This window comes from Equus asinus, chromosome 7, assembly GCF_041296235.1.
Source record: "Equus asinus isolate D_3611 breed Donkey chromosome 7, EquAss-T2T_v2, whole genome shotgun sequence".
NCBI classification, from domain to species: Eukaryota; Metazoa; Chordata; class Mammalia; order Perissodactyla; family Equidae; genus Equus; species Equus asinus.
The window spans coordinates 52,706,501-52,725,273 of NC_091796.1; the positions used below are offsets into that span (position 1 = coordinate 52,706,501).

The 18,773-nt window shown below is 40.0% G+C and overlaps 1 long non-coding RNA gene across 1 annotated transcript in view; it reads right to left on the reverse strand.

Moving 5' to 3' along the window:
• Positions 1-15,914: 15,914 nt before the first annotated feature.
• Positions 15,915-18,773, reverse strand: part of LOC139045672 (uncharacterized) — a 129,756-nt gene continuing 126,897 nt past the window's right edge. Inside the window, exons 2-3 of the long non-coding RNA XR_011504512.1 lie at positions 17,761-17,837; positions 15,915-16,254 (exon numbers count right to left, since the gene is read on the reverse strand). This is a non-coding gene — a long non-coding RNA (uncharacterized lncRNA). The remainder of the gene's footprint in view (positions 16,255-17,760; positions 17,838-18,773) is intronic.

Sequence of the window (18,773 nt, forward strand, 5' to 3'; positions counted from 1 at the left end):
ACCCTCTGACCACCATCTCCCCATTTCCCCTGCCCCCCACACCCACCCGCCCAGCCCCTGGAAACCACTATTTCACTCTCTATTCTTTGTGTTCGACTTTTTTGGATTCCACGTGTGGGTGAAAGTATACAGCATTTATCTTTTTCTGTCTGATTTTCTAATGTGATTTTAAATGTAGCAAATGGCCAGTGGTTTCTAAAACATTTATAGCAAAGACAAAGCATTAAGATAATATCATAATAGACAATTCCATCGTCTCTTTCAAACTTCAAAGTTTTCACTTCGCATCTTGGAATTCCAGGAACGAACATCACTTCTGACATTGAACAAGAGCACTGTTCACATACAGACCATATTATGGACGCTCATAGGCCTTTACAGTAAACGGGAATCAAATTAAATGGCTTTCAGGAGCTCCTACAGTTCTCAATTACTTAAAATCAGACAGTCAGACCGTTAGAGGGGACCTCAGCCGTCTCCAGTCCAAACCTCTCTCTCAGACTGCAGGCCCAGCCACCTCCTAGCTCCTTCTTCAGAACCCACGGTGGAGCTCTGCCACCTGATGCCGCTCCAGCCACCGGTTCTGTACTTTTCCATTCAGCTGTCAAAAATCTTCAGTATCAGGAAAACTTTAATCATCCAATGGAAAACATAAATTAATGTGAAAAGTAAAATTTTACTTATCTCAACAAATTCTCAATTTTGCCCTTACAGTTCCTTTTTAATTTTTTTAAAAAAGCTTTGGACAAACAATTTTGTTGACTGAACGAATCACAGCCTCAACGAAAGCCTACCAGAAAATTCGGTGACCCGAGACGTGACCTCTAAAGACCACCTCTGCTTGGGCTAACCTAATGGCTCCCGGGCGCACACATCGCTATCAGAGTTCTCTCCACGGAAAGGTTTCCAGCCCTGGAAGCGCAGAGGGCGCGCGGCCTCCCAGCACTTACGGTGCCGCAGCGCCACCTAGTGGCCCTTGTGAAAGACTTTCTCGCTGCCAAAAGCACAGCCCTTGGCTTTTCTGAGTTGGTGATCTCTTTTTAAGACCATCGGGACCAAGATGTGGTCCTGAAGCTACTTCTACCTTATTACAGGACAGCCTCTAATTCACGGATTACAATCCATCTAGCAAGTAGGAACCATCTATCATAAAGCCAGCTGAGACCAGAAACGATTTATATTGGTGAGCAAGAACCTCAGTCTTCATATCTTTCACTTTAAATAGATATCTCAATTATTTAAATTGCACTTTTTTTTCTTTCCAGCTGCTGTCTAAATAAAAGCAGGCAAAACTGGAATTGATAGCAACAATTTGAAGTAGGCCATTTCACAGATCCCTAAGTGAGACAGAAAAGAGAACGCAAACATGAAACAGGAAAATACAACATTTATATATTTACCAAAGTTAGTATTTTGAACCAAGGAGGCACTTAATCATCTCTCATAGTTAAGAAAGAGAGAAAATCAGGTCTTTCTTTCCAGATTTAGTTGGGTGTTAATGACACTCTGACCTTGAACTTGAGAGCACTTGTCCTTGTGCTGTGTGTTCACTTGGGCTCATGTTCTTTCGTTGTAAGGCAAGATAACAGGTTAAGAAAGCAAATCCTCAAGCCCTTTAAGGGCTGATTGTTGAGGGATCAAGCCGAAGGAGCCTTCTTTGGACGGTAGATCCCAAGTCGACAGCCAACCTTCTTTGCTTTACCCACTTTATCTTCTGGTAGCGCGTGCATCTATTCCACATAAAAGAAGTTCGCCCATCTCTAAGCGGTGATTTCCCCTGAGAAAGACCTTAAGCATAACTAGTAAAGAGTGAATTTCATATAGGAAAATAATAGAACTGCTTGAGTTAGTACCTTAAGGTGAACTCATTAATGAGAAAGAAATCCGACAAGTCGTGTCTGAGTTTTAAAAACATAAACCGTGAATGTGAGCAGCACGGCTGCAATCGGAGGGTCTCTCTCTCTCTCTCCCTGTGCACGTGACTCCTTCAGAAAATTGCCGACAATTATTTGATTATGCCCAAATGCCTCATGTTGAAAGTCGCCTCGGGTTTTCAGAAACTGGAAGATTATGAAACCAGATCTGAATTCCACAGGCGGATAAAGGTCTGAGAAGTTCCCTTGCACATCCCAGGCTGATTCTTTACTTCTACATTTCATGAAGGAACGCAGTGGTCCCCATGACCTCGGGTGGCCTTGTTCAGAGTGAGCTTCTTCAAGCTGTTCCTCCGTATTCCACTTAGAAAATGGTAGGTCAACTATCTTACATCATACACAAAAATTAACTCAAAGTGGATTAAGACTTGAGTGTAAGACCTAAAACCATAAAACTTCTGGAGGAAAATATAGGCAGTACATGCTTTGTTATGGGTCTTAACAATATCTTTTTGGACATATCTCCTCAGGCAAGGAAACAAAAGAAAAAATAAACGGGACTACATTAAACTAAAAAGGTTCTGCACAGCAAAGGAAACCATCAACAAAATGACAAGACAACCTAACCATTGGGAGAAGATGTTTGCAAATCGTATATCCGATAAGGGTTTAATAGTTAAAATAAATAAAGAACTCATACAACTCAACAACAAAAAAACAAACAACCCAATTAAAAAACGGGCAGAGGATCTGAACAGACATTTTTCCAAAGAAGATATACAGATGGCCAACAGGCACATGAAAAAATGTTCAACATCACTAATTATTAGGGAGATGCAAATCAAAACCACAGTGAGATATCACCTCATGCCCATCAGAATGGCTATAATTAAAAAAAGAAGAAGTGAGTGCTGGAGAAGATGTGGAGATAAGGGAACCCTCATACACTGCTAGTGGGAATGCAAACTGATGCAGCCACTATGGAAAACAGTATGGATATTCCTCAAAAAATTAAAAATAGAAATACCTGGGGGCTGACCCATTGGCACAGCAGTTAAGTTCGAACATTCCGCTTCAGCAGCCTGGGGTTTGCTGGTTCGGATCCCAGGTGCAGACATGGCACTGCTTGGCAAGCCATGGTGTGGTAGGCGTCCCACATATAAAGTAGAGGAAGATGGGCACGGATGTTAGCTCAGGGCCAGTCTTCCTCAGCAAAAAGAGGAGGATTGGCAGCAGATGTTAGTTCAGGGCTAATCTTCCTCAAAAAAAAAAAATAGAACGACGATATAATCCAGCTATCCCACTTCTGGGTGTTTATCCAAAGAACATAAAAACACTAATTCAAAAAGATATACACACCCCTATGCTCATTGCAGCATTATTCACAATAACTAAGACCTGAAAACAACCTAAGTGCCCATCAACAGATAGATAAATAAAGAAGATGTGGTATATATACACAATGGGATACTACTCACTATTTAAAAAGATGAAATCTTTCCATTTGTGACAACACAGATGGACCTTGAGGGTATTATGTTAAGCAAAATAAGTCAGACGGAGAAAGACAAATACCATATGATTTCACTCATATGTGGAAGATAAACAAACAAACACATAGATACAAAGAACAGGTTGGCAGTTACAGAGGGGAAGGGGTGGGGGAGGGTGAAAGAGGTTGAAGGGCACAGGTGTACGGTGATCGATGGCAACTAGACTTTTGGAGGTGAACACCATGTAGTCTATACAGAAGTCAAAGTATAATAATGTATACCTGAAATTTATATAATGTTATAAACCAAATGACTTCAATAAAAAACATAAATATTAAAAAAAGAAAGTGGTAGATCAGAAACACAAAGCATTGCCTGAATTCTAAGTTTGACTTTGTGGTCAGTCAGCCAAGAAAAGGTAAAAAAAGCTTCAATAACTCGTCAGTGGAGAGGTCTCTGATCTACGTCAACGACCAAGTCTTGAAAAAATTTCTATAGTTAAACAAGAGCTAAAGAGAACCAAGATCTGAGAAAGGCTTGTTTTTCTCATTGATCTCCCTCTCCCACCTTTCTTATTCACAAAATTAGTAGAGAGCTCTGGCCTGTTGGGAGTTTACCAGCGTCAAAGCCACCGGTGGTCAGGGGGACCGCGCTTCTTTTGTGCCCTCAAATTGCGACATTTGCTGCAGCTTCCTTCAGGAAAAAAAGGGAAGGGTATTTAGTATCTCAAAGGAATTTCAAAAATCATAGCCTCTTTCTGAAAATTTCCCCAACATACTTTATGAAAAAAGACCTACCATAGAAGCAGGGGACTCCCTTTGACTAATTTCAGGATAAAAATTAGAAAACAGCCTCCATGCTATTACTTCTCAAGTACACCCGAATATTATCATCCCCGGGGCTAATCATTCTTTGCTCATTATCACTCTTTTCTCAATAATGATAGTTTGTATGAATATACATTTCACTTTCAGATGGGACTCAACATGACTATTTTCTTCTTGAATTTTTCAAATGCTCCAGGGCATTTTTGCTTCCCTGGTGCCCTAATGAAATGGCAGATTTCTTTTGTTGGGCAGCCTTGCTGGAAGAGACTCTGTTGAAAGATAAGGAGAGAGTGCAGAAAAGGGGAGACCACCGTGCATGTGACCTAAAGCTCATTCCGCTTTTTATTCAAATGCTATGGCCCCTGCCCCTTTGCTGTCAGGTCCTGCCATCTGTGTGCTCGTTATCATAAGGAAGGAAAAGCAAACCAGTGTCAAGCAGTTCAATCTTTAGATGTTAGAGGAACTGTCTGGGATCCCTTTTATATGACAAGCCAATGATCTCGGTTGCTAAGGATACCTTTGCACAACAAATATGTAAAGTAGAGAGACCTTGACAAAAGGTTAGGGATGCTGAATAAATTGTACAAGGAGGCTGCCTGTTTCTTATTGCTTTTCTTACACCTGAGTGTTGTTTTTAAAGTGGTATAACGGTTTTAGATAGCAAGTCCAGATTGTTCAAAAATAATTCCAGGGGGCCGGCCCCGAGGCCGAGTGGTTAAGTTCGCACACTCCGCTTCAGTGGCCCAGGGTTTCACTGGTTTGGGTCCTGAGCACGGACATGGGCACTGCTCATCAGGCCATGCTGAGGCGGCATCCCACATGCCACAACTAGAAGGACGCACAACTGAAAAAATATATGTATATACAACTATGTACTGGGGGAATTTGGGGAGAAAAAGCAGAAAAAAAGTTTTAAAAATAATAATAATTCCAGGAATCTAGGATATCAATTGTAATAAAAATCAAATTCTGGAGGCTAACTTGCAAAACTGCAATTCCTACAGCTAGTGCTAGAATTTTTAGAATTTGTACACAGTTAAAAGTGAAGTCGAATTTGGAACTGAATTAACCAGACTGCCCGAAAAGCTAAAATTCAGTAAATATCTGATAACTTTAGCTTCATTTTCTGCAATGGCCCAAGAGATAATTCCACACAAAATGAAAAAGAAGGGAGAAGGAGAGGAAATAATTATGCTGCTCATTCTCTTTGTGTATATTACATACACTTTATTTCTTGGACTATAAATTAGGAAATTAATCTTTGAAAGGCCTAAAATGTCAAACAAAAGAGTAATAAGCTACAACTGGTCCAAAGCTCTGAAAACAACATGGGAAAGATAATGGGCACAAGAAAAATGAACGAGAAATCAAGTAACTCATGAATTTCGTGTATTAGAGAGAAAATTCATCAAGAAACACACCCAACAGCATGAGCTAATGCAAAATACAGCGGAGGGTGCTTAAGAGATCATGGATTTTTTCCCCCAGTTTTGTTGAGATATAATTGACATACCTCACTGTGTAAGTTTAAAGTGTACAGCATAATGATTTGACTGACTTATATTGTGAAATGATTACCACAGCAAGTTTAGTTAACATCCACCATCTCATACATACAAAAAAAAAGAAAAAGAAAAAAACTTTTTTTCCTGTGATGACAACTCTTAGAATCTACTGTCTTAACAGCTTCCAAATGTGCCATAGGGCAGTGTTGTCCATTACATTCCCAGTGCTTATTTATCTTCTCACAGGAAGTTTGTGCCTTTTGACCATCTTCATTCAGTTCTCCCTCCACCCACCCCGCCTCCCATCTCTAGGAACCACAGATCTGCTGATCCCCTCCTGTACAAATGGAAGCTGGGGGTCAGAAGATGAAAAGGCTTCCCTAAGGGGCCAGGTAGGTGAGGAGCACTGCAGACCTGAGCCTACCCTCTTTCTATTTCCCATCAATATCAGTGTCCCACACAGATCTCTCTCCCCAGTGAGCCACACACAGGTTTCCTTTGGGCCAAATGGCACTTTTTATAAAAATTGAGCCAATATTTTAAAATTAGAAGATCTCATACAAAACAGAGCCCAGATTTCCTGCTTCTTTTAAAAATGAGAAGACATCCAACTTGCCAAAAGGTACATGAAAAGATGCTCAACATCACTAATCATCAGGGAGATACAAATCAAAACCACAACGAGATATCACCTCACACCTGTCAGAATGGCTATTATCAAAAAGACAAGAGATAACAAGTGCTGGCAAAGATGTGGTGAAAAGGGCACGCTTGTGCACTGTTGGTGGGAATGTAAATTGGTGCAGCCACAATGGAAAACAGTATGGAGGTCCCTCAAAAAATTAAAAATAGGACTATCATATGATCCAGCAAATCTACTTCTGGATATATATCCAAAGGAAATGAAATCACTGTCTTAAGAAATATCTGCACCCCCTTGTTCATTGCAGCATTATTTACAGTAGCCAAGAAATGGAAGCAACCTAAATGTCCATCAATGGAAGAATGGATGAAGAAAATGTAGTATACACATACCCACACACACAAAGGAATATTATTTAGACACAAAATAAGAAGGAAATCCTGCCATTGCGACAACACGGATGGATCTTGAGGGCATTATACTAAGTGAAAAAGTCAGACAGAGAAAGACGAATACCATATGATCTTGCTTATATGCAGAATCTTTTTTTTTAAAGATACAGAAAATAGATTGGTGGTTGCCAGAGATGGAGGGGTGGGGAGTGGGCAAAATGGGTGAAGGTGGTCAAAAGACACCAACTTTCAGTTATAAGATGAATAAGTTCTGGAGATGTGACGTACAGCATGGTGAGTATAGTTAATAACACTGTATTGTATATTTGAAAGCTGCTGAGAGAGTAGATCTTAAAAGTTCTCATCACAAGAAAAAAAATTTTGTAACTATGTGAGATGACTGATGTTAACTAAACTTATTATGGTAATCACTTCTCAATATATACATATCAAATCATAGAAATAAAAGGAAGATCTGGTAGCAGTGAGCAGCAGCGTGACAGAGCTGTGGCTACCAAGAACGAGAATAAATTAACTTGGCTTCCAAAAATTTTCAAGTCATTCCTCCTGGAAGTATCCACATATGATTGATGTGTTGAGGTGAAATCTATTCAAATCATGTTTAATCCCCCAGAAATGGATCCTGTATGATCTGTTTTTAAGCCAGAATGTTAGCAAACAGCTGCATTTTCAACATGCTTATTGGGCACTATTATTATATCACAGGATCCAGTGTTGAGCATGTTTTCTTTCTTCTAAAGCTTATTGATGAGTTTTTTTTTTAAAGATTTTATTTTTTTCCTTTTTCTCCCCAAAGCCCCCCTGTATGTAGTTGTATATTCTTAGTTGTGGGTCCCTCCAGTTGTGGCATGTGGGACGCTGCCTCAGCATGGCTCGATGAGCGATGCCATGTCCACGCCCAGGATTCGAACCAACGAAACACTGGGCTGCCTGCAGCAGAGCGCGAGAATTTAACCACTGGGCCACGGGCCGGCCCCATTGCTGAGTTTTATTTTCCATAAAGGCCAGTGATTCATGGCATCACTGTGAGCTAGGTGTGCTATTTACAGTTGGTTCTATACTTACAGATACTTAGAATGAAAGATAAAACATAATTTTATGACACCATATATACATACCATATATATCAGCAAAATTAGGTTCTAAGTTCTTGATGACACTAGTTCATATTCTTTCATATTGAGAAATAATCTTTATAACCATTTTTTCATTTCCACAGCTATTTATAAATTTATAAATTCTTAGAAACATGGAACCAATTCAGTCCCTAAAATTTCCCGAGATTTTTTTTTTTCTAAATTGCTACTTTCAGCCAAACACAAAATGTTTCCTCTTTATCAAACCATCCTGATATGCTCTCTGGGCAAATACAGAAGACATGGCGTTTAGTTCAATCTCTGTATAAGGGGGGTGCTGTAAGTTATGAAAATGAAGATATACTCATTTAACCCAGGATGAATAGACCTGCCTCATCCTTACCACCACTGTATTACTCACAATATTACGTCCCAGTGTGAAAAATTGTATTCATTAAATTAATAAGTGAGAAAATGAGTCACCAAAAAATGTTAATCTAATGCATAATTTATGGTATTACAAATAAATTGAACACTCCCCATGCCTCAAGTACATGATTTGCAAACACGAGAATAAGCACATCTGTCTTTTTTTAGCTCAGGTACACATTTCAAGCAGTAATCATGGGGACATTATGGATAACTTTTGCTTCCCCAAAAGAATACCACAATTAATTTCCCATTAAAAATTCTAGGAATGATGATTTCTTTTCCTTCTTAAAGTCATCATTAAAAATAACTGATTCAAATTTTCATAAATAGCTCAGAAATCTGATTTGCCAAAGACCCTAAAGGAAGTGAAGACATATTTAACTTTGAATGAGGAGATATAATGAAAAGTTATTCGTATGTATAATTAAAAGAGCAACCAAACTTCTGACATAAGCAGTGCCATTGTCTGCAGTTGTTGGTCCCACCCCAAAAAGAAGGCACAGAGCTCCTTGGCTTTATCCTGATCCTCTGTGACTTCTCTGGGGGGTCTTTCCCAAATACTGTTACTCTTGCCCTCCTTTCTGTTCATGACTGCCCTTTCCCAAAGGACTCAGGTAATAGATAAAAGAAAGTCTGATATGAAATTCCCCAAGTTCTAAATATAAATGTGTTTACAGAATAGACAGAAAACGTGCTGTGGGTTAGCCAGTGAGAAAAATTATTATGATAGGTAGAATTCTAAGATGTCCCCAAGATTCCTCCCTTTGTTGTACATGCTCTGTACAATCCCCTTCTCTTGAGTGTGGGTGTGACTTGTGACTATGATGGGATAGTCACTCCCATGATCATATTATGTCACCTGGCAGGAAGGATTTTGCAGATGTAATTAAGGTCCCTCATCAGTTGACTCTGAGTTAATCAAAAGAAAAATTATCCTGGGTGGGCCTGACCTAATCAGATGAGCTCTTAAAACTGTGGGGGATCAGAATTGGCCACCCCAAAATGTGTCTCTTTGCCTTGCCGTGATTATTTTAAAGAACAAAAGACACTGAAAGATACTTTGACCTTCCTCCTAACTGCCTAAAAGAGATTTAAAATAAAGGCCTGCCCCCAGGACAGGCCATCATCATATATAACTCTGGAGAGCTGGTAGAATGGGAGGATCCTTGTTAAACCCACTCTTATCAAAGTTCTATTTACCAAACATTTGCTTTCCATTTCCAGGTGAATTGCCTTCCTCCCTTTTGAAGCCCCTAACCACCACCCCCAACATCTTCTTTTGTCTTTAGCTGATGGTATTTAGAAGATGGTATTTAAGACGAGAGCCTCCACCATTCTGTTGAGTTACTCAGTCTTCCTAGGTCTCCCCCATGCACACATGTTATAAAGCTTTGTTTGATTTTCTCCTGTTACTCTGTCTTATGTGAATTTCATTCATAACCCAGCCAGAAGGACCCAGATTGGTAGAAGATGTATCTTCTTCCCCTACAAAAGTCACTAGGCCATTCCTGAAGGAAGAGATTCAGAGGATGAGAGAGATTCTCCTGCTGGCCTCAGACGGACAAACTGCCATGCTAGGGAGAAGACCACATGGCAGGGAAAGTGGGGAAGCCTCTAGGATATGAGAAGGGTGCCCAGTCAGCCAATAGCAAGAAAGCAGGGACCTCTGTCCTACAACCACAGGGAACTGAATTCTGCCACCAACCAATGAGCCTAGAAGACCCCAAGCTCCAGGGGAGATCAAAATCCTGGCCAGAACCTTGATTTCAGCCTTGTGAGACCCTGAGCACAGAAACCAGCAAAAATATGCCTGGACTCAAGTGAGATAATAGAAAATATAAATATTGGCCTCTGCCCCCAGTTCCTGGCACAGACCTCCTAAAATCCTTGTAATTTCCTAGGCTATAAGAGCACTAGAGGCATCTTTTGTTCTAGGATTTGGTTTTTGACCCCTGTTCCTGACACAGAGTTCCTAAACCCCTTGGAATTTCCTGCATGATAGAAGTGTGTTTGGTTCTAACGAGGTGACTGTTGATGGGCTCCTGGACAGGGGCTGGTCACCAGAAGGACCAAGCCATGATTATAAGCTTGGAATTTTCAGCCCCGCCTGTCCATTCTCTAGAGAGGGGAGAGGGGCTGGAAATGGAGTTAATTATGGACCATGCCTATGTGATGAAGCTTCCATAAAAATCTCAAAAGCACAGGGTTCGGAGAGCTTCCAGGTCAGTGAACATGTGGAGGTTCAGGGAGAGTGGCTCACCTGGAGAGGACATGGAACCTCAATGCCCCTTCCCGCATAACTTGCCCTACGTGTCTGTCCATGAAAATAATCCATAACCAATCTATAAATGAAAATTTGGGTGAGTTTATTCTGAGCTGAAATCTGAGGACCATGGCCCGGGGCCTTTCAATCCCGAAGGAAGAAAGGGCACCAAAGATGTGAGGTATACAGAGTGGTTATATACCCCCATACAGGCTGTTCCACATATGATTGAAATGTCCCTCCCACAATAGTCACAAGATTGCCCTGTCGGCACAGCGCTTGATGGACACAGCAGGTAGTGGGTCTGCTATCTTGGTGGGTGTAGCAGGAGGCAAGCCTATTGTCTCGAGCTGGGTGGTCACAGATGAGCTCAGCAATCAATTCCTAATGCTTAATCCTTAAGGGAATGCCAACCTTGGGAGGGGGAGGGAAGTTTCACCTTTATCTCAAGGGCTTTTGCTCTTGCCATAGGGAATCTCTAAAGCAGATATACAATGCCTGCTCAACGGCCTCGGTCAGGCCCTTTTGGAAAGACAAAGTCAGGCCGAATTAGGTTTACACAAAATGGCTTCCTCATATACTCCAATATATCCTATTACTTTCCATTTTTATTTGTTATGTCTCTTCCATCTAGATAGTCATCTGTGTGCTTTGTCATATCCTTTCATAATAAACTGGTAAAAAGTATGGAAACTGTTTTCCTGAGTTCTGCGCACCATTCTAGCAAATTAATCAAACCCCAAGAAGAGATCATGGAAACCTCTGATTTACTGCTTGTCAGTTCAGAAGCAAAGGTGACAACGTGAACTTGCGAATGGCATCTCAAGTGGGACTGAGCCATTAATGTGTGGGATCTGATGCTATCTTCAGGTAGATAGTGTCAGAACTGAGTTAAATTGTAGGACACCTAGCTAGTGTTGCAAAGAATTGCTTGGTGGGGAAAACCCCCACACCTTTGGTGTCAGAAGTCTTGTGAGTGTGGTAGTAGTGTGAGAGTAAAGGAGACACAGGAGGAAGAACTATTTCTCCTAACTCAACTCCTAGCCCACAGAGACTTTAAGATAATAATTGTGTTATTTTTAAGCCGCTAGATTTGCGGTAATTTGTTATGCAGCAATAGAAAACTAACACACTCATTTAATGCTTACAACAACCCTCTGAGACATGTACTATTAATATTCCCACCTCACAGATAAGAAAAACGAGGCACAGAAAGATTAATAACTTGCCCAAATTACACAACTGGTAGCGGGATTTAAATTCCAGCAGTCTGGCATAAGAGCCTACCCACATCTGTGCACATCACTCATCATCCTGCTAAAAATTCCCAGGTCTTTATCTACCCAGACACCTCCAGTGGGTGATCCAAGGCTCAAATGCTACAAAACAAGCTCCCAAAAGGATCCCATAAAAAAAATCAAAAGACACATTGTAGACTTGCAGGAGATGTCTGTCATTCATATAAATTACCAATGTTTAGTATCTAGAACATATTAAGAAATCCTATAAATCAAAAACAAAGACAAATAACCCAATAGAAATACGAACAGAAGATGTGAACAGGCAATTGGCAGAAAGGGAGTGTCAAATAGCCAATAAAACTACCAATGGTGCCTGGCCTGTTAGGACTCATGCAAATTTCAACACTGATAAAATCCTAACTACGGCAAGAATATGAAGCAACAAGGACTTTCATGTTCTGCTGGTGGGAGTATAATTCATACAATCACTTTGGAGAGTGATTCAGGAACATTGGGTAAAACTGAAAATAAGAATGTCTTTTGAATCAGAAATTCTACTTTAAGGTACATCTAATGGAGAAACTCTGGCCCACGTGCATAAAAAAATGTACAAGAATAGTCATTTAAGTCTTACTTGTAACAGGGAGAAAAAGGAAAACAAATTAAGTGTCCACAACAAAAGAGTCAGTAATTAAGCCGGATAAATCCATGGTTTTTCTGTCCCTAAATGTGACCTATCTCTCCATTGATTTAGGTGTTCTTCAATGTTTTCAATAAAGTTTGCATTTGGTTTTGTAGTCTAACTCTGATTTTAACTGGTTTTAATGTTCATTGCCAGTCCTCTATGCCATGATCTCTCAATTCTTAAATTTTAAATTTTCATTTATCTCAATGAACTGGGTTATATGTCCAAGTAATTTCTTTTCAACACAAGTATTTTATCAAGGCTTTTGTACATATGATAACATCTTCTCTAATCTTCCCAAACAATCAAGCCAGGCATAAAATTCTCTAATTGCACACTTTTCTCTACAAGCAGTGTTGGCATTGATCAGTTTTCTTCTGGCATTCACAGAGGTCTAAGCCTCCGTTTTCTTCATTTTAAAGAAACTCCTTTTATCTGGTCTTGGAACCAAAGAGTGGAGTAGTGTCTGTTCCTGCAATTTTAGGCTCTCCTTGACCAAAGGTCCTGGTTCCCTGAGATGGTGAACTTCTACTAAGGAACCAGGCAAGAGTTCCGCTGATGCAGAAGAACGGATCAGCGAGCTGAACGAAAGACTAGAGGAAATCACCCAAGCTGAACAGAAAAAAGAATTAAACAGAATGAGAACAGTCTAAGGGAACTCTGGGACAATATCAAGCATGCTAACATTCGGATTATAGGTGTCCCAGAAGGACAAGAGAGAGACAAAGGGGCAGAAAATTTATTTGAAGAAATAGTAGGGATGAAAATTTTCCTAATCTGGGGAAGGAAACAGACATCCAAGTTCAGGAATCACAGAGAGCTCCAAACAAGATAAACCCAAAGAGGCCCACACCAAGACATATTATAATTAAAATGTCCAAAATTAAAGACAAAGAGAGAATCCTAAAAGCAGCAAGAGAAAGGCCACAAGTGACATATAAAGGGAAGCCCATCAGGCTATCAGTGGACTTCTCAGCCAAAACCCTACAGGTGAGAAGATAACGGCAAGAGGTATTTAAAGTGCTAAAAGGAAAAAACCTACAGGCAAGAATACTCTATCCATCAAGGCTATCATTCAGAATGGAAGGAGAGATAAAGAGCTTCCCAGACAAGCAAAAATTAAAGGATTTTATCACCAAGAAACCAGTTCTGCAAGAAATGCTGAAGGGACTTATTTAAGTGAGAAAGCAATGACCACAAATAAAGATTTAAAAAAATTTAATTGTTATCAAAAACACAAAACAACATCAAAAAAACAGGCAATAAAATCACTTGTAAAGGTAAAAATATAGTAAAGGTAGCAGATCAACTACCTGTGAAGAAGATATGAAGGTTAAAAGACAAATGTACTAAAATCACCTATCTCAATGATAAGAGGGTAATGGATGGACAAACACTAAATAAGAGACTATATAATTTGAAAAACATAAAATGTGGGAGGAGGGGAGTGAAAAAGTAGAACTTTTAGAAAGAGGGCAAGCTAAAGAGTCTATCAACTCGATATAGACTGTTATATACATAGAATATTAAATAGGATCCTCATGGTAATCACAAATCAGAAACATAATAAGCAAGCAAAAAAGTAAGACAAAAGAAATCAAACACATTACTAAAGATAGCCATCAAACCACAAGGGAAGAGAGCAAGAGAAAAAGAGATTAAAACACGACAAACAAGCACGTAGCAACGGAGAAGGGATTGGTGGTTATCATGGGGGAAGCGTGGGAGGACAAAAGGGGTGATGAGGCTCACATGTGAGCGGATGGACTATAATTAGTTTTTGGGTGGTGAACATGATGTAATCTACACAGAATTCAAAATATATTATGATGTACATCCGAAAGCTATATAACGTTATAACCCAATGTTACTGCAATTTAAAAAAATTTTTTAATAAAATAAAATAAAATAAAATATAAAATTATCCAAAATTTAAAAAAAAAAAACAGACTTCCGCTGAACCTAAAGCTCTAACTACCATTTGGGGATTCTCACACTAGTAGATCAGAAAGCAGAGTGAAGTTACCATACTGGTGGTCGTAACTGAGCCAGACATCATGAGGAAATAAGATTGCTGCTACATAATTGAGGCAGGGGAGAATATGTCTGGAACTTAGGGATTCATCAGGCCACCACTTGTCATTTCCACGCACAGCAAACATGCCTGGCAAGAATATAGCAATTAAGGGCTCAGACCCCTCCAAGAAAGGGTTTGAGTATCCCACTGGGCAAACACCCTAGACCAGCAGAACGACGAGCCAAGGGTGAGGGGATCTAGACTGCGTCGCAGATGAGGGAGATGGTAAATATTAGTCACAGTGTGGGGACCAACTGCAGCGGAGGAAGCTGTAGCATGAGTTCCCAACTATCCTGTTGTAAGTCTATTTTTTAGGAATTTTGTCTGGCCAGTCTAGGAGAATTGATGACAGTACGCCATGGACCTGATGCAGGGCACGAATGGATCAGAATGGTGCAGGTGGTAGACTGTAGCGATGCCTTTGATGCAGGCCGCATCTTCTCCCTCTTAACACTTCAGTGCATGCCCGTTCATCTTCCAACTGCTGGCACCCACTCTGCACCACTGCAGGCCAGAAGCGCCCCAGAAATAATGCCCTGGGTTCAAGCTTCAGTCAGTGACTGACAGGAGATAGTAGAAACCCTAGTCTCCTCTTCAAGTGAGGTAAGACTGAGCTTCATGTTTCACAGTGTTCCCTAGTTCCCCAGGTAGGAGTAACCATATTCATTGACTTATTTTTCTTCTCTGTCTCACATTCCCATCCCCAACAGTATTTGCTGGAATTATTTCCCATATCAACCACTTACACTCAAATCCTGCTTCTTCTTCTGTAGAAATCCAAATGAAAACACTTGAGCAGATTTACCAAAAAACACCAGAATCAGAACCCTTCACTTGTATGGGCCCCTTCCCCTAGTATTATATTCACACGGTCATGTGCTTTTGTGAAATTCACCAAGAAAGATAATTTTGTTTCTATTTTCTTAATGGATGTTCCAAATTTGTATAAGCTCCAGGCCTCACAAAGCCTAGATCCACTCCTGATTATCTGATATTCCATATACACGATTTACTTGTTTATTTATTGTTATTTTTCTTCCTTTCCCAGAACGTAAGCTCCAATTGGGCAGGAATTTTGTCAGATTTGTTCACTGCTGAATCCCAGTACCTTTATCAGTGCCAAGCACACAGTAGATGTTAATAATTTTGTTGAATAAATAAGTGAGTAAGCCCCAAATGAACCAAGCCCTGCCCTGTGTCCACCTCTCTGCATCTGCTCCTTCCTCTGATTAGAATCCTATCTGTTCCTCCTTTAGCAGCTACTCACTCAAGACCTATCTCAAATGTCCACGAATCATGTGGGTGGAAGCGCAGACACAAACTTAGGGAAGGATTTATAGCCACCCCAAATGCCTACTTCCCTTTCAGGTATGATTTCTCATATGCGCCTATTTTAACTTTTCATTTTAAATTTTTCAAACACACAGAAAATAGAAACAGCACAATAATCATATATCCACCATTTAAATACAATTGTTAACCTTTTGCGATATCACTTCACCAACATATATTTTTATTTGATTACATATAAATTTTAGTATTGTAAAACAATTGATTACGCCTCATGATTCGTGGATCAGCTGGGCTTTTCCTCTGCTGGGCTCACCTGGGCTCAATCCTGTGGCTGCAGTCCCCTGGGAGGTCAACAGAGCTGGAACGGCAAGATGGACTCAGTCCCAGGTGCAGTGGTTGGTGCTGGCTGTTGGCTGGGCACTCGGTTCTCCCCTACGACAGTTTCAGAGCAGGTTTCAGGAGGGAGAACGTGAAAGCTTCATGGCCTCTTGACGTGTATGCTCACACAATATCACTTCTGCCATATTTTTTTAATCAGTTTTATTGACATGTAATTTACATACTATAAAATTCAATCATTTTAAGTGCACGAATCAATGATTTTTAATCAATATACAAGGTTGTGTAAATATCACCATAATCCAGTTTTAGAACATTTTTTTCACCCCAAAAAGATCCCTCATGACCATTTGTAGTAAATCTCTCGACCCTCAGCCCCTGACAACCGCTAATCTACTTACCGTCTCTATAGATTTGCCTTTTCGAGACATTTCATATCAATGGAATCACACAATATGTGATCTCTTGCATCTGGCTTTTTACTTAGCATAATGTTTTTGAGGTTCATCCCTGTTGTAGCACATATCAATAATAATTTGTTCCCTTTTATGGCTCAGCAATATTCCATTGTATGGACAGATGACATTTTGTTTATCCATTCACCAGTTGAGGGACATTTGGATTGTTTCCATTTTGAGGCCATTGTAAATAATGTTGCTATGAACATTCATATACAAGTCCTTGTGTCAGTATATATTTTCTCTTGGGTGGATACCTAGGAGTGGAATTACTGGATCACGTAGTAAATTTACATTTCACTTCTTAACTGTTTTCCAAAGTGTCTGCCCTATTTTACACGCCCACTGGTAATGACTGTTCATCTAGTTTCTGTACATCCTCCCATCTCTTTTAATCCAGAAAAGACTCCAGCTCCCCAAATACTTTCATGAAATTTAGTTTTTTAAGAAGCCTAGCCAGTTGTATTTTACAATCTCCCACATTCTAAATCTGACTTTGTTTCTTTATGATGTTGTTTAACTTGTTTCTGTAGCCCCTGTATTTCCAGGAACTGCAAGTAAGACCTGAAGATTTGATTACACTCGGGTTAACCCTTTGACAAGTGGTAATATGTACATCCTATTGCATATATCAGGAGGCACACCAAGTCTGATTATCCTACTATTAGTAAATTTTTAAATCGATCAGTGTGGTGGGGTGGTGAAAGATCTCTCATTTTCTAAAGGAATTTTCACCATTGGCAGTTAGCAAGTAATCCGTCGAGCAATTCTATGCCTATTGCCAAAAAGATAAAGTGTGAGGGGGTGTTTTAGATAACTTAGAAAATATTAAAACACAAGGTGATAATGAAAATTTTAAATGTAATATTTTAAAGAACAATACGTGTACTTAGCGTCTGGAAAGAATTAAGCAGTGCAATTGAGCACTCATTCGGCCATGAGTTTTCTCGTAACCAAAACAATGAAGCAAAGACGTCTGTCTAGTAAGAGGTCTCTGTTCCAGAAAGAGTAAGGTACATACATCCCTCCACTGAGGTGAACGGACTCCAGCAGGAATTCTCACAGGGAGGCTTATATGAGCACATTGAATAATGGAGCGGATAATCACTCTAATGAGGAGGAAAGCCCCATATTGGTATACCTTGACTGAAGAACCCGCCTTCTCTATCTGAAAAGAAAGTCTTCATCCATCAAACATCCAATTTTATGAGACAGCCCCTAAACAGTGAGGAAAGAAAGGGACACCTGTCATTCCTGCAAGTTCAATTGAAGCAGCCCTAGAAATCAGCAAAATGCCAGATTAGTTTAGCAGTCTTGTTTTATTCCTTTTATAACAATATTTCTAAGGGAACTATGATCACACACACATACATATATGTATATGGTCAAGAACATTATTTTCTGATCATCTGATATAATACAGCCAAACAATTTAGAGACCCTGGAAGAAGAGAGAAATATAATCCCCACGAATCTTTTTTCACATTCTTCCCCTCTCTCTCTCTCTCTCTCTCTCTCTCTCTCTCATCACTTATTATGAGCAAACTTCCGGCAAATGCTGAACTGCAATCAATTCGTAGTGACAAATGACTAAAATGCCAGTCTTCTGTGTTGTTGAGTGGAGGAAAATACATATGTTTTCGATCTCAGACATGCAGATGGCACGGTTGAAAGTGTTGGGAAAATTTAGGAACGTGATTTATATTCCTGCCAGAGATGGAACATCCTACTCTCTCAGGGAAGCTACCAGAGCCACATTATTTTTTCTCAAAAAACAGCTTTTGATCTACCCATAAACTCACAAAACAGTGCTTTGTTGATAAATCTGCATCACAAAATGTGGAAGAAACTGCGCTGTCTTTTAAAATGTTTAATGCGTAGTCTCTGGCATTCAGAAAACTATTTTAGTTCCAACTCTACTAATCAAGTAGACCTGCACAAGTTACGTCTCCTAGTTTCTGCTTCTCTGTCTTTGGAAAGGATAATACCCATCTCTCAGAGTTGTTTTGAGGAGGAAAGAAAATAATGTAAATAAAGTGCTCAGCACAGGGTAAGCACTCCATAGATGGCAGTTACTGCTGCCGTGGAACACACTTAGGATTCAGCAGCCCCTCTCCAGCTCCCTCCTTCAGCCCCCTTCTCTTCAGACCCCCT